At 42.4% G+C, this 14,440-nt stretch overlaps 1 protein-coding gene across 1 annotated transcript in view; it reads right to left on the bottom strand.

The window, feature by feature from the left end:
- TSPAN7 (tetraspanin 7) overlaps positions 1 to 14,440 on the bottom strand; it is an 84,283-nt gene that overhangs the window by 18,314 nt on the left and 51,529 nt on the right. The gene's annotated exons all lie outside the window — the stretch shown is intronic.

Here is a 14,440-nt window from a genome sequence, read left to right as displayed (position 1 = left end):
CACGCAGGGATCCTGAAGGGATTCGTTGGGGCTGTGCTGCTGGCAGAAGGAAGCCTTAGGACTTCTACCAACTCCAGAGGGATGGACAGACAAAATTAAACTCCAGCACCTGGGGGTGGTACATTAAGGCTGCCATTGAAGGACAAACATCTAAGACCGATCACTGCCAAGGGAGGATGCAGTGTATCACCTGCAGGAACAGCTCTCTGCTCCTGCAGCCCGCTGAGACACATGGCCAGCTCCACATGTCCCTCTGTCTGAGCGTCCCCTGCTCCCCTTGATCAGCCTCGGCTGGTGTTGGCATTTCTGCTGCCACTTTGGGACAGAATTAGCAGAGACTTCTGTTCTCCTGCTCACAGTGGCAATAAGAATAAATCCAGCTCTTGTCCATCTTTCAGTGCAACTGTGTGATAAGCGCTGATTCCTTGCTCTTGCACCCAACAGCTGAATGTCAGAAAAAATCACTGAGGAGCCTCCCAACTCACAGACATCAAATGCCCTCGCCAAGTCTGGTCCCCTCACTGCACAGCACCATCTTCACCTCTCCTTCTCCCAAACAAAAGTGGATTAATCAGCAAAATCTGAAAGCAAGCTGCAGGAGACTGGGAAATCTGCAGAACAACTTTTGGTTTCTCGCCTCCAGTTCCACAAAGGGCTGGTTTCTGTGCCTGAGCTGCTGAAAGTTTTACCACTGTCCCCAGGGAGGCATAAAAGCAGCCTTCACTGCCAAAATGAACAAGCAGCTTCACATATGAAAGAGAGCTCAAGCCTTGCAATAAAAAGCATTTTTAGTTGGCTGTTTGAAACAATTACTAACCCTTTACTATGCATTTTAAGAGTTTGGTTTCCCCACGTCTCGGGGGGGGGGTGGTGCTATTCAATTTATGGCACACACAGGCTTTGGAAAAAAGGAGGAAAGCCTCTTGGTGGTTTATACCCCTTCTGCTTCTTAATAGAGCTCTGATTTACAGGGATTTAAGGAAATCCCTGAGTTTGCTGGGAGGTCTAAGCCCCTAGCAAGCTTGGCACAGTGCGGAGGGGATGGGATGTTTCCCCAAAGACACACTGAAGATGCACCTCGGGTTGCAGCAGTGCTGGCTGGAATTTGCTTGTGAGGAGGAAAAACCATAAGACTTCCCTACAAACCTTTTCATGACCTTTATTTAGCAGAGCACAAGCAGTGTTATGACTAATGCCTACCTCCACCCCAAGGCAAGCCTCATTTCCTTATTTCCAAGACACACATTTTATCACTATCTCCCATCACACAGGCTAGGGAACAATGAATGCACTGGTCTCTGGTTTGGTTTTTAGATTTTTCTTTAAAAGCAGGAGGGACATGGCCAGACAGAAGACCAGGACAGTGCTGGCCTGAGAACAAGGCAGCAGGAATAGACACTGCTCCTGACACCATCAGTACACACATCTTCTCTTTACTCTACCTCTCTCTCCTTCCTTTGACCTGAAATCTCTCCACCGGCCTAATTCTGTGACCTGTAGGTCAGGCTCAACAGTTGCAAAAGCAAGGAGATGAGGGTCCACTTACACCTGAAAGGTCTAAAAGGAAACTCAGAGCACCTCCTCCAATGCACCATCCCACCCCAGTCTTCCCTACTCCCTGCAAAGTTCCAATTCAAACAATGACCATACAGGAGATGTACAAAGTATTTCAGATATCCTGGCAGTCAGAGCAGAGTGACAACCAGCTCTTTGACTTTTAGAGCCCCTCTGAGCCTTCAGCATCCAGAGCAACTTTATTTACAAACACCTGCAAGAGCCAGCACACATGGAGCATGAGAGCAGCAGTCACATTCCACCAGTGGACCTCTACAGCTAAACGTGGTCTTCATATGGCCCTGCAAGAATTTTAAGATTTTTCCTGGAAATGCTGTGACAGCTACAGCCTGTGAGGTGAGTGTCACAACCCCACTCCAAATCCTCAGCAGACACAGAAGAAATGAACTGGCAGCTGCATAGCCCAGGATGCCCCAAATGATACATCTGGAGTGGTACAGAAAAACAAGCATTTGCAAAGGAAAAAACAAAAACAAAACAACAAAAAAAAGGAAGAAGTTTCCTTCTAAAAAGCAACCGATAGAGACATCCTACCCAAATGTAAGGAGATGTGGGATCCTGTCCTTCGGTGTCCTTAGGGGAAAGCAAAAGAGAAAAACTACCCAAAATACCAGGTTTCAAGGCCTGTTACAAACTTACCCAATGCTTTGATTCAGAAAAAAACTCTGGAATTTTCCTCGGACTTTATACAAGCCTTGGTTTAAGGAGTAATAGCCCACCCTGGATAAAACAGGCACATCCACACCCAACCAGACAACATCACTAGAGAGATTCCTGACAGCAGCCAGGGCTGGCCTGATTTACCCATGCTTAGGACCAGTTCCTATGATCACAACAAGCCCCAGAAACTCAGACAGGTTTTTTTTTTTCCACAAATGTGTCCACAAATGGGCTTGCAAGTGATTTGTGCTGGTTTTGGTCAGCTCTTTTTCATGCTTGCAAACTGTCCCACCCGCCACACTGTTTTGATGGATTTTTCCTGCAACTTCTGTTTCTTTTCTGTGCTCTTTCTCTGGTCTGCAACATTATTAGAAAGCTATTTCATCCTGGATTTCATCAAAGGTAGATGATATCTTCCTTACGAAAGTTCACTGCAGTGGAAGCACCTGGACTCGTGTTTCCTCAGCCAGGAAACCCGAGATGTAGCATTCCATAAAACATTATTACCCCTGCCCTTCATTTAAGTCAAAATTTTAAAGGTTAAAAGAAAAAAAAAACAACACAGGAGATATCCAAGTAGGGTAAGAATTGTAAAGGCTCCACACAAGTAGAAATCACATTGTTTAGCACTAGCAGGTCTCACATTTCAGTGCCTCTGAGCTCAGGCTCAGCAAACACACCCCAGAAGCCCTTGACTGATGAGATGGCAGGAAATGAAGCAGGTGGGCCACCTGGACATTTTCTAAGAAAAACTCCTCTGAAACCAAGATGTTCCCACAGAATGTTTTAATCTAGATGAATTGGATTGTTCTGGCTTAACAAAAAAAATCTGTGAAAAAAATCCCCAACTCTACCTTTTGACTCCCCTCAAGCATAGTATCACAGGCACATCCCACCAATCCCTGATTTCAGTCAAAGGCAGGCTTTCTAGCCCTTTTACCTTCCTTCAGCATTAATACAGATGTTTCCAATATTACCAGCAGTATCACCCCCAGTTCTGGAGCTCACTGGATGTAGTGAAAAAGTTAACATGCAACAGGCAGGCAGAAATACAACAGAACTGACTGCCAGCTCTAACTTCACTTGTCCAATAAACCAACTGCTTTTTAGAGACACACAAAGACATGGCCAACAGCACTGACACGAGGGTGTGTGCCACAACTTTACAGGATGGGAGAGTGATGTCCTGATAACGCTGGGCATTGCTAAAATCAGAACTAATACTAGACACATGCAGTTTCTCCATAAAAGGCAACAGAAAAATGTCTGAGAATGACTTCTTTTAATAGTGCCAGAACAAAGATTAAACTATCAACCCCTTCTTCTAGGTAACAGCAGCAAAACATGCAGAGAGGAATATTGAGAAAATAACTTCTGAAAGTGCACAGTCTTTAATTCTGTCAGAATTAGGCAGGAAAACACTACGTACTCCTTTCAATTGGATGCACACCACTCTTGGAAGAGTCTGTTGTCTTCATAACCCAAAACCCACAGAGCACTGGTGGCATGATATAAAGGTTGCTGCTGCTGATACAAGAGGTATGAAAGGTTCTACACCTCACATCCCCATAGGTTCAAGACCCTAATTCAAACCCTTATTTATACTCAGGACTGCCATATGGAACACTTTTGTCAATTACAGAGTGAAGATAAATGTGCAGCAGGAATTGCTAGTTTATTTGTCCACATAATTCATGTCTTCCTGTTCATTACTGATGTCAGCTATTTTGATTCCTAAGCTCTCTCAAAATAAAACTTGGAAGCCAATCTGATTGCTACAGAGCACACAGCAATCCCTACTGCTCCCAAAAGCAGCAGGAAGAGCTCAGAATTTCTCTGGACCAGTTCTTTGTCTACAGAGGTGAGATGCAGGAGGGCAACTTCATTAATGATGATCTCATTGTAGGTATAATTCTTCTGTTTCGTTTCATATTTTCAACATTGCTAAATGAATGCAAAATGTGTGCAACTTAAAAAGAAATTCAAAGCAGCAGCAAAGAGCCAGACAGAAGGAAAATAACCGTGTTGTTGGTATTTTCAGCTTCTCAGTTCCACATACTTCCTTTTCCAAACATCATCCTCCCTGCATTTTGGTAGAGGTATGCTGTCTCTGCACAGCTCTTCTGCAACCTTCTCCTCCAACAGGCTGTCCATAAAATGGATGAAGCCAGGGGCAGGCAGACAAGAGCTATCTCAATCCATCTTGGCTAAGGCTGAAAGGTCTAGCAATAGGTTTAAGCAGGCTGTGAGGAAATGAGAGAGGACCAAGGCACACAGCTAATTAGCTCTTCCAGACATTTCCCCAAAGGAGGGAAACTTTTTCACAAAGAAAACGTCCGACCTTGACAACATCCAGAACAAATCCTGCGTTAAAAGCATGTCCAGAGAGACTTAAAAATAACTGGCCTACCTCTGAAAATTTTATAACTTTCCCAAAATAGGCAATGGATCACATTCAAAATGTTCTTGCCTTACAGCTTGTCAAGCACTGGGAGTGGCTGGCTTTGAGTCTTCTCCTGCCTCAGCCCCTGGGCTCTCATCAGGCAGGCAGGTGACTAAAACTAATATAAATCTTCCTTTGAGCTTCAGTGTCAGCTCTTCACAGGCAGGGGCAAAGCATTAAGCAAAGATAAAACAGAACATGGAAATGCATGTAAGCCAGCAACACACCTGAATTCTCTGTCCTCACATCTGCTGATCTTGACTACACCTGCAATCCCAGCTTGGGTCACCTTTGCACAGAACTGATCTCTGCTGGAGTGAACAGGAAATGAAGATACCGTGATCTGTATCTTTGGAAGAAGGCAACAAGTTGCAAGACAATAAATAACCATTTCTGGCCCCTTTGCAAACTGAGAGACAGCCTGTAAAGTTCACTGTGTTAGGAGAAAACACCTGCAGTGGCCATTCTTGTATGTGGCTGTTCTAGTGTCCTCTGGTTCCTGACTTCACCATTTCTTAGCACGTTCCCCCAGTACCTAACATGATTATTTTGTCCCTCTGCTCTTGTAACTCAGGCCCATCCCTCTTCTTTTTCGTTCCCCACAGTTTTACATGTAAATAATTACTTCCTAAAAAGACATGGCCAAAAGGATTTAAGGGAAGAATGTCCTAAGATTAATTCACATTCCCCTTTGCCATCCCCCACCTCTCTCACCTGGTCATGCTTTGGGCTCAGGGTTTTCTCTTCCTGTTGCATGTGTGGGATGTCCAGCACAATGCATCTTGCTTCATCCCTTCACCTCAGGAATCTGTTTGAGCTATGATCCCTGCAGTTCAGCATCCATCTAGAACTAGCTGCTGTCACAAAATTGATTATCCACCACAGCCCTTGCTGTTTCTGTCCAAAACTGAGAGTCCTGTGTATTAAAACTACTGGTCCACGTCCTCCCTGTAGGGATACCAGCCCATGCAAACCACAGCAATGGGGATGCTGCCTCTGCTCTCGTGTCACCACCAGCTCAGAGCACCCAAGTCAGGGGACGACCACTAGATCTGCCCTGAAGTACAGTGGAGGAGATTTTTGATTAGGCACTCTGATATCAATCTTAACATCCTGTTCTTGCACAGCTCCTTCCTGTAAGTGGACTACTATCCTATTTCCTTTTCAAAAACATTTTTAATGTTCAATGTTTGTCCTAGCTGGGACACTGTTACAAGTATATGAATAGTTGTCCCAAGTGAGCTGCCATCAGATTAAGGTCCTCAAAGGTGAAACTGTAGTGCTGATAAAAAAACCCCAAAGAAATAAAATGAAAAGAAATTAAAATATTGACTCTCACACAGATGACAAATCGAATACCAAATGATATTGGAGCTGATCTGGCTACTCACCACCAACTCTGCAGACAACAGAGTGTGTACTAATCCCTAACTTTATTGGTGCCTCTATCAAATACAGAGTTAAATGACCTCTGAAAGGAAGTGAACATTTTATGAACAACCAGGTGTTTCCCAGCACCCCTACCCATCCATGTACCAACCACACACCAAGGTCTACTAGTGCTTTCCTTGCAGGCTGGGGCAGAAATGACAACCAGGACTGTATCATTACTCTGTATGGAAAACAGATTAAAAATCATGCAGAGGAGAGTGCAACCTTCTCCTTGCAACCAGAAGAGGCCAATGATCATTTAATGAACAGCAGGGAAGAAAACATCCCAGTAATTTTGTTTGCTGCAGGATAAAAAATTGGACATGGCCCAAGAAGTCCTGAGAGCACTACCAAGGACTGCAGTGGGGAGACAAGAGCTTGAAAACAACCTTGCAGCATTGCTCAAAACTAAAAATTTCTTGCCAAACAGCGCAAATACCTATTCTTAGAGAGTTTTTCTATTAGGAAACAATTGACTACATGCCGCTTGTAGGAAGATTCAGGAAGAATAAGGACATTTGGGACCTGATCTCTATACTAATATCATGCCTGTGATGAATAGTTATAATAAACACCCATATTCTTATGCTGAAGATGCAGCTTTATTACACCTTGCACTTTCAGAAAAAAAGTTAGAAATCTCAGTAAAATTAAGTCCTTTATCATGAGAATTATTTTTATGTAAGATTCTTCATTAAATGAGAGAAGATATTCTGCTTTACAGTTTAGTCACCAGTGGCTCTATTAATTAATGTATCTTTTAAGCCAGCTTGCAGACAAAAATGTGGTCATCGCTGGATAAAAATAAAACTCAAAAATACATTTCTGCTGGGACTTTTCAGACCTAATTTCTTGAAATGTAGCTTTAAATATGTATGACTGAACATCTCGGGGAAAAGAACTTCGAGAGTGGAGACTTCAAAAGCAGCATCCCACTCTGCAAGGCTAAGGGACACTCCTAGCCAGAGGAATTGTGGTTGTTTTGAAGGCCTGGTAGGATGTAGAATAGAAGGAATTAACTGATCATCAGCAAAGTGATACAGCCAGAGAATATTTACCTGTAGGGCCTGAAAGTTTTTGGAAGCTTAAATGCAGCAGCTGTCCCTCATACTCACACTTTCAAATCCCTTCAGTAGCAATCCACAGAGGTGACAGAAATGTTGTTTACTAAACTTCCATGGCTGATGGAGCCTTCTTTAACTATGCTAAACCATGACAACAGCACAATGTAGCTTGACCTCAAACTTTAAAACAGTTTGCCAATTTTACTGAGATATAACACTTCAAATGATTAAAAATGCAAGAAAATAAAATGTTTTGAAACAGGAATATCCCCTACTTAAGTACTTTATTTTTTCTTAAATGCTCTTGTTGTCTGCTTACCTCCAAATAAATCAAGGCAAAATCTAAACTTCTATAACCCCTATATGAAAAACGTAAGGAAACAAATTTAAACACCCTGAGGATACCCTCTAGTGCTATCTTTGTCCATGAGACTAGAACTGTGTTCAAAGCACATGCTGGCACAAGAATGAGTTAGGCTTCAGTGAAAAGACTCTCCTGTACCTCAGGACTCACCAGAGAAAAGAAGACTTTGAGAGAGGCCCCAGTGAAAGAGTTTTGGCAATTTCAGTGGATCAATCAATGCATAAATTCCTCCTGGCACACGTAACAACCTTGCAGAGTTTGGATTTAGCAGTAAGAAAACTTGAAAATAATTAAAAAGAGATGTACAAGCTCATTAGTCACTGCACACAACAGCAGTGGTGTGAAGCTCTTTCAGAACCACTTTTTATTTGAGCAACTACTGTCCTAATAACCTTCAGAAAAAGCAGAATATGGCATTGAAGTGTGAGATGATAAATTCAGTAGTACCAAATGCAAGTTCATGGTGCTGGGACCAATTCCATGAGCTTGAAGCTCCTAAAATTGCAATAAAATGGAGGAAAAGGGTTTCAGAATGCCAGCTGACCACGGTGTTTATGAGGAACCACTCATGGTGCGCACATACAGAAAAAGGCCCGTGCAACCCAGCGGTGCATTTCCAAAGGCAAGGAATATCCAGAGGAGGCTGTTTCAAGAAAGCTGAGGCGATGCTGCAACAGGTCCATGGAAGGACCCCCGGGAGGACGAGGCACTGGAGAGTCTCTCGAGCAGGAGTTGAGACACGTGGCTTCCAAAGCTGGCATGGAGCAGGATAAGGAGGGGTGAGGGGATGTAAACCTGCCTGTAAGGGGATTACACTCCAAGGACAAGAGGGAGCTGGTTAAGCCACCAGACAGCCCAACTGGGAACAAAGCTGGCACACGCTGGCCATGAATGCACTGAGGGTGCAAAGGAGGGTGGGAGCAGCCTCCTCCTCCTCTGGAAGATGGAAGGAGGTGAAGCTGGCAACACAACCACAGCTTGCAAAGGGCAACAGCTGGGCAGCTTTCATCCCTTCACCGTGGGATGGAGGCTGCACATATGGAGAGCTGGGGGGTCCCACTAAATGCCTAGAAGTCTGGAGCCTGTGAAGAGGAAGGGGGGCAGGGGGGTGTCAGGCTCCCTCCATGCAGTGCCAGGCTGCCTCTGGCAAGAAGGTTGTCAGCTGCAGCATTAATTTCAGTCCAGTCCATCCAAAAATCAGCTTGGGGGCACATGTAATGATAAGGTTTTGTTTAAAGTTTAAAAAGGACTTTATTATTGCAACCAAACCCCTAATGTCCTGATCCCATTTTCTGGAAAATCACTGGTTATTTACATTCTCCTGATCATACTCTGAATGAGCTGAGAACTACCATTTCTTCTGTGGTGCTGCTTTGTTTTTCCCCCAGAAAGGACAGATTTCTTTCATCATTAAGACTTCTGGTTCTTTCCCTTTCTCCTTTCACACAAGACATGTTTTCCTCTCCAGTTCTCCAAGCACCACGCTCCAGTGTTTTCTGGTGATCTCCTTTTGGAAGCAGTGCACATAGGGTGGATCCCCACTATGCTGCTGTACAGCTCACATGAGAAATTAAGTGTTCTCATTTCAGCATACCTGAGTCAATCCTTTAAAACCAACCATGTTCTACACAACCCTCTGCGTTTGCTCTCACCCACACCTTGACTACTGCCCTCCTCCCAAACACAAGCAGCAACACAGTCAAGGAAGTGAGAAAGGTAACTAAACAAGGCTAAGGACGACAAAAGTAAGGTTTGTTCTACTCTAAAATAACCCAGTTTTGCCCAGCCAAGGTCCAGCACTCTTGCTCTACAACTACATGACAGTTTTTACACTGCTCTGTTCATTTGTGTACAGCTCTGGTTGTCATGTGTCGCTCCTGCTGCAGGAGCCAAAGTCAAAGCCAGAAGTTGCTTTTAATACTTCAGGGCTTTTTTAGAGAGAGGAAGGAAATATCTGCCCAAAATCCCAATAGGATTGCAAAATCAAAATTTCACACCATAGCTTATAAATATGATTTCAAAAGAGTTTATGACCTGTAACCATCCACCAAAACTCTCTGGATGAAATTAAAAAAAACAACTGAATTGTGTTTTATATTCCTATACATAAACATATCCTGGTGCCTAAATGGTTGAGATACCAGAGTTCCTGTTTGTGGGTATTCACTTGAGAATGCATCTGAAAACAAAGGAGTATTCCTCATATATAAGCTGGGTTTTGTTGCATGTCAGAGTTGCTTAATTAAAATACTGACACCTTTGAGTGTGTATGACTGTATGTGTATGTACGGGAAAGAAGAGGTTTCTATGTAGCCTGCACTCAAAGTGCTAAATTCCAGCTGAAACAAAACAAAAAAACATCAGCCAGAGCAGAAACAAAATGTAAAAAATTTCAACCCAGATGTTTGGTTATTAAAAAAACTGAAACAACAATACAAGAAAAAAAACCCCAAAAACTCAAGCAAAAGCAAACTAAACCAAAAAAAATCAAACCAAACCAAAACAACGCAAAAGAACCCCAACAATAAAAACTACAACAACAAACCCCCAAACCCACCACCACAACATCAAAACCAGTAAAAAATACCAGACAATTGCAATGCCAAAGTGACACTACCATACTGCTGGTACCACACATGTAACTACAGCACTTTAATGCCCTTTTGAGACACAAGAAACCTGCAACTCTATTCCCCATCAGGACAGCGATGCCACCAGGAAAGCCTTTTAACCATTGGTCCCCCACTACTTAAACTCATTCTTTGGCATGGGTCCAGAAGCTGTGGGATTCCATCATGCAGGATTCCCTCACCCCACTCTGGAGCTTTGCACAGGGACAAATATCCATGTGATTTGTGGCTGAACTTCTGTGAGTCCCTTCAGAAGAGCCTCGGGAGGTGACGGCTGCTGCTTCTGTCTGCAGATCCCTCATCCCCATTGTGAACTTCATCCTAGCCTGCAAAATGCCCTTTGTCAAAATACCCCAAAACTGAGCAGGAATGCTCCTGCTATTTGAGATGCAGTGTAAGATTTGCAGAAGGGATGGGTTACTCTTGGGTTTTAAATCAAACTCTTAGATTTCTACATATAGTACTTGGGGCTCACTTGCTGCTTTCTCCTTCAAGTTTTCTTTTCTTGAAACAGCTACAGAATGACAGATGGACCAAATGTACAATATTTTGCATATTGTATTGCTATGAAAGATAATTCATTTTTAAATACTTTCAGACTTCTTTATTCCTGTTCGTCTCATCAGCTTTAATCATGCTTTGATATACAGTTAACAAACTTGCTAACCAAATCTGCAATCAATGCAAATAAATTAAGTGAGTGGGTTGTTTAAAGGAAAGGAAGAGGACGGCTTTATCTGATCCCTGGCTCTGGTGCACGCAGTTCCAGAGTGCAACTTGCAAAGCCTTTCTGAGCCTCTTGGAGCAGGCACTGGAAAGGCAGAGGTGAGCAGCCATCCCATTGGATTTTGGTGCTGCTCTTCAGTCCCCCAGGCACGAGATAAATTCCACAAAATGAGAGAAGGAGATGAGGTTTGTTCTGCCTGGCAACTCTTCTGAGTTTCCTTTAAAGTGCCTGTAACTACAACAACTGGTGAAAGCATGTGCACGGCACTAGCACACTTCCATCTTCCCTGGAAATTGGGCTAATAAATCCCTCTATGTTTACATAAAGCAGAGAAGAAATATGTTGAGGAAGCAATTTCATTTTCAAGCTTGAATGGAAGTACTGCAATTAACGGAAAGAAAAAAGACAAATATAAAAAGTAGGCATTAAAAAACCTGTTATGTGTTTCAGAACAGCAATTAAAGGAAATGATTCACTGTAGAGCCCGTGTTGAAAAGATTAGAGAAAACCACTGCATCTTTCTCAAGAAGAATTACAGTTTGAAGGGGGGCTTCATGCTGGTATAATGCTAGTTTATTTACAGATATTCAATATTTATCTTACTAGCATTCATATTAGCAGTAAGGCAAGCTAATGTTACCATCATTATACACATCATTCTGTTTTATTTCATTTGACTGGTTGTTGTAAAATTCATGTTTGCACTGTTGCCAGTGGATCTTATTCAAGCCTCATCTATGCTCTTTATAGGTTCCAATTTGGGGAACCACCTACTAACAACAGAAAATAGAAAACTTTAAACGGCTGAGCATGAGCCATAAAAATTCCTAGTTGATTACTCTCCTGCATGCATTTACCAAGCTTTCCTCTATTGCTTCACCAGCTCTTACTACACACTGCCAGCAGCTGTCACTAGGACTGTACTGTGAGTGGCTCCAGGCAGGGATGTAGCTCCTAAATTTGTCATCCTAGCTGGCTGTAGCTGATGCACACTGTTAATCCAGGATGACACACCAGCACCACTGTGGTTTACCAAACAGGCTTCTCTAAACTCTGGGCATCAGAGCTTGGGAGGAGTGAAAGACAGCAGTATCAGCAAGGAAGGCAACAAAAAGAAAGTAGCTACACTCATCCATATATAATAACAATAATTAAAGAAAAAATTAAAAAGCTTGGCACCAAACTATGGGAAAAGACCAGACACACCTCTTCCACCTCACACTGCCTAGCACCCTGTTAACACACAGTAGAATGTTCTCTTCCTAACTCCAGGCATATTCAAAAGGACCACATCCTCCTACTTTATTAACATATAAAATTATAAAGACTTGCATTTTAATATGGATTGTATTAACAGGGAGATCTCATGGCTTCCAAGCGTGCCAGGCTGTTGGGGAGCTCTGCTGCCTGAATGTTGCTGAGGTCAAAGCTTGGGAATCGTGGACCTTCCTAGGATTCACAGGGAGAAAACAAAAACTGCTTCCAGCTGTGACAGCCCTGTCAAACAGTCCCAGTAAGTTCTGCTTCTTCAAAAACAAAACGTGCTATCCCCATCTAAGTGTTACCAACAGGGAATGCTCCAAAATCAACCTCTGGAGAAGACAACACAACCCAATAAGTAACAGAAACTTCTCTGAGGAAGTCTAATATAATTCTTCCTTTTCTTGCCATTTCATTCCTTGATTGAACCTCATACAAAGGATCCTCTATACCAAAACATGCTGTTCCTTTAACCCTTGCTCTGCAGTTTCTTATGGCAGTTTCCCATGTGGGCTTTTCCATTCATGCTTCACTTATATTGACCTTGGTACCTCAGTTGCAAGTTTCTACACTCTGAAGTCTTGATGCACTGTGCAGTGCATTTTGCTGCACTGCAGCTGTAGAAATCCATAATCAAGATCAGTGAAAAGCATCCCAAAACATGCCATGTCAAGAAATCTGAATATCTAGAATTAATAAAAACTAATCTTCTTTTGTTTGTGCCAAGAGGGGCAGATTTTCAAAATATATTCCAGACACACTATGAATTAAGCACAGAAGGGCTGAAACTCTGGAAGTTACCAAACACCATGGTTAACATGAATGAAACACCAGATGAATGCCTTGTCAATTAAAGAAAAAGTACCACTCTGTAATATAGCAAGAAAGACAAACAAACTGACTTACAGAATTCAAATTTGCAAAATTCAAATTGCTTAGAACTAACCCCTTCTACCATTACACCATTTCAATACATCAGGCAACAACCTTTGTCTCTCAGGCCACCAGGTTCCTACAATCCAGCTTCCTGGCTCCCACTTTGAATCTTACTAGGGAAATTACAGAAGTAACAACCAACCAACCAACCAACCAACCAACCACATCCATGTCCTAGACACTGGAAAGGGATTTGGTTCATCTCTTCCAAGAGCAGTGGTGTATTGCCAGTGACAGGAGAGGGATGATTGGGAGGTCTGGATGGTCTCTCTGGCCCAGGGAGTGGGGCAGACTTTGGTTAGCAGAGCAACTGGGACTTACTTAAACACTTAGATATGTTTAATTCATAGAGACTGTGGCTGGATGCTAGAGGCACAAATGGATAAATGGGTGTTCAGATAAGAACACATCCGAGAAATACTTCACATGGGATAAATGATGCCACTGTGAAATCAAGCTGCCTTACAAAACAGAGCTTAGGCAAGTGCACCTCAAGAGATGCCTCAAAGCAAAGCAATGCTTAAAGTATAAAAAAAAAATTTTCTTTCTACATGCTTTGCCCTCTTCCTCAACAGAATTGCTCAAACATAGCCAAATACTTTGTGCCAACATGACAAAGTAAGCTGGACTTACTTTAGTCAAATTTGATGATAAAGACAGAAATGTAAGGGCTTCTAAAACACATTTACACTTCTGTTGAGGAAAATATTTTCTCATTCAAATTGGTGTTTTAATGTCAACACAAGTAAATACAACAACTGCAGTGTTTAAGAATGCAAATACAAGAAGAAAGTAAAAAAAATTGTATTAGAAATATCAGAAAAAAAGTTAAGAAAATGCAGGTATAATTTTCATTGTATGAGCTGATAAAGGGCCAACATAAATGGGAAACCAGGACTCACCTATTGAAAAGAAAATAATATTCTTGCCATATCTATTATCAGGCATGGTCATACCACTGGGTATGAGCCATTACCTCCACCTCCTGGAATGGCTGGCACCTGGAAGCTAGCCACCAGCAAAGTATTATCTTCACTGTTATTTCTTAAACTCTCAATGTCCCATCAAAATGCAACAATATTATGAAAATGTTCCTTTCAAAACTTAAAACCAGCATTAATTTTCAAATCTAGATCACCACTGTAAATCTTTAGCAGCATTGCCTGCATTACTGCAGCTAAATGAAGCAAAACCAAAGCTTCATGAATTTAAACATAGGTCCTGTTTTAACCCCAAAAACATTAACATAAAAATATTTTTTTCTAGCTGGTTTTACTTGCTTTATTAATTGAAGGCACAGAGGTAAGCAGGAAGAGGGATAAAACCATGCAGAAAGCAAGGCTCACTGAA

Source organism: Corvus cornix, chromosome 1 (assembly GCF_000738735.6).
Source record: "Corvus cornix cornix isolate S_Up_H32 chromosome 1, ASM73873v5, whole genome shotgun sequence".
Taxonomy (NCBI): Eukaryota; Metazoa; Chordata; class Aves; order Passeriformes; family Corvidae; genus Corvus; species Corvus cornix.
This window is presented reverse-complemented; position numbering and strand designations above follow the sequence as displayed.